The following is a 1,737-nucleotide window of genomic DNA, read 5'->3' on the forward strand; positions in this document are numbered from 1 at the left end:
GGGGGGGGGGGGGGGAGAGGAGAGAAGAGGAGAGGAGAGATTGAGACGAACGGAACGGGATAGATATGTGGGCAAACGAGAGCGACGAATGGCAAGAAGGTTTGTTAGGTTAGGTTAGCTTAGGCAGAGCGACGATGGGTAGATGGAGGAGTGGCGGAGCGGAAGGCCGGTTAGGAAATGGCTGCCACCTGTAGCTATTGATCCGGAGGGCGACGCCGAGTGTACTTTCCGTCACTCCGGTTACTACACGACCTGTACAAACTTGGACCTGTTCGATCGATTCCTTCGACTGATATTGGCATCACTTGGACATTTATTCTTTCTCGAATGAAACGTTCGTATTGTAATATTGCCATCGGCATTGATCACTGACAAGCACCTGTCAGATTTACAAGAGATTATCGTTCTAACTCTGCTTACATTTTATTCCACAATAACACATAAAGAGTTCCCCACTTGTAACAATGAATTTCGGACATAGAGCCTTGTCAGTAATACGGGTAGACAGATGATCTATTATTAATAATTTAACATGATAATTTAATAACTGTAGGCGACGGAGTATGGTCAAGAATAACGGAAGTAGAAGATATTTTTTTGATAATGCGACGGAAGTGGCTATGGGTTAAAAGAGTCTCCACCGAAGGAATTGGCGGAAGGATATCACTGGTATAATGTAGGGCTTGGGTTGGATGAAAGATTGGGTAAAAGGAGCACAATGTCGAGAGAAGGCTGCTTTGAAGCCGCGATGAGCAATGTTTCGGCCAGTCAGCCGGTCCGTCAACCAACCAACCAACGAACCAACAAACCAATCAACTAGCCAGCCAGCCAGCCAGCCAGCCAGCCAAGCCAGCCTGCCTGCCTGGCTGCCTGGCTGCCTGCCTGCCTACCTACCGATCAATATAGCTACAGGTGTCTGAGACTACTGTTAGCAATGGGTACATGGATTCTGCAAGTATCCTAGGGCTTTTGATATTTTATTTGTAAACGCATATTAGAAAGTGATTGTTGGATTGTTGGAATTCTATAAAATTAATGAATTACGAACAAAATCGTAAAGCTGCCCTGCAACGCTGGTCACACATCTTTATTTACTAGACAGGTGTGTCGAGCACACACGAACTGCATTTCGTTCCATATTCAAAAGTGGGTTAATGGGTCACCTTGGACTATCAGCTTCCTTCGGCGTCACCGCAGTCATCTCCATTTTCTTATGCGAATGATGTTTGCATATAAAAAATGTTAACGCGTGTTCTCAATCTTCCGTATGTTACTACAATGTTATTTTCCTTATAGGCATGTACAAGGAATAACTATTATATTATCACTTGCACTGACACTTGCACCTCCTAAAGCTCCCGTTAGCCAATTAGCAAATTATTTATGCAGCAGATATCTTGACTGTATCGCTCCATGCTGCTAGTCGCATACACGAGGATCGTGACAATGACAATGGTAAAGAGCGTCGTAACTCAAGTCTCATGAAATAGAAGGTACAGTGAGCATTTAAGCTTTCGTAAATTTAGATTTTGTCAGTTCAATTGGACTTTTTACAATTATTTTAATATACGAATAATCGAACACGGCTTGAGCGTAATCCCGACAAACAATAAGTAACAGTTACATACATAATTGCAATGTAACAATGTTACGTATGTAGGTGTTACGTATTTTTTGTTGGGAAAGTAATAAATTGCAATGAACACGCAATTTATCTCTCGCCTCCCCCCCCCCCCC

General features: G+C 43.2%; 1 protein-coding gene across 8 annotated transcripts in view; it reads right to left on the minus strand.

Annotated features, from left to right (window-relative positions):
* Positions 1 to 1,737, minus strand: part of LOC107264318 (protein piccolo) — a 26,713-nt gene that overhangs the window by 24,569 nt on the left and 407 nt on the right. The gene's annotated exons all lie outside the window — the stretch shown is intronic.

The sequence above is a fragment of the Cephus cinctus genome, unplaced genomic scaffold (genome assembly GCF_000341935.2).
Source record: "Cephus cinctus unplaced genomic scaffold, Ccin1 Ccin1_scaffold0168, whole genome shotgun sequence".
Classification (NCBI taxonomy): Eukaryota; Metazoa; Arthropoda; class Insecta; order Hymenoptera; family Cephidae; genus Cephus; species Cephus cinctus.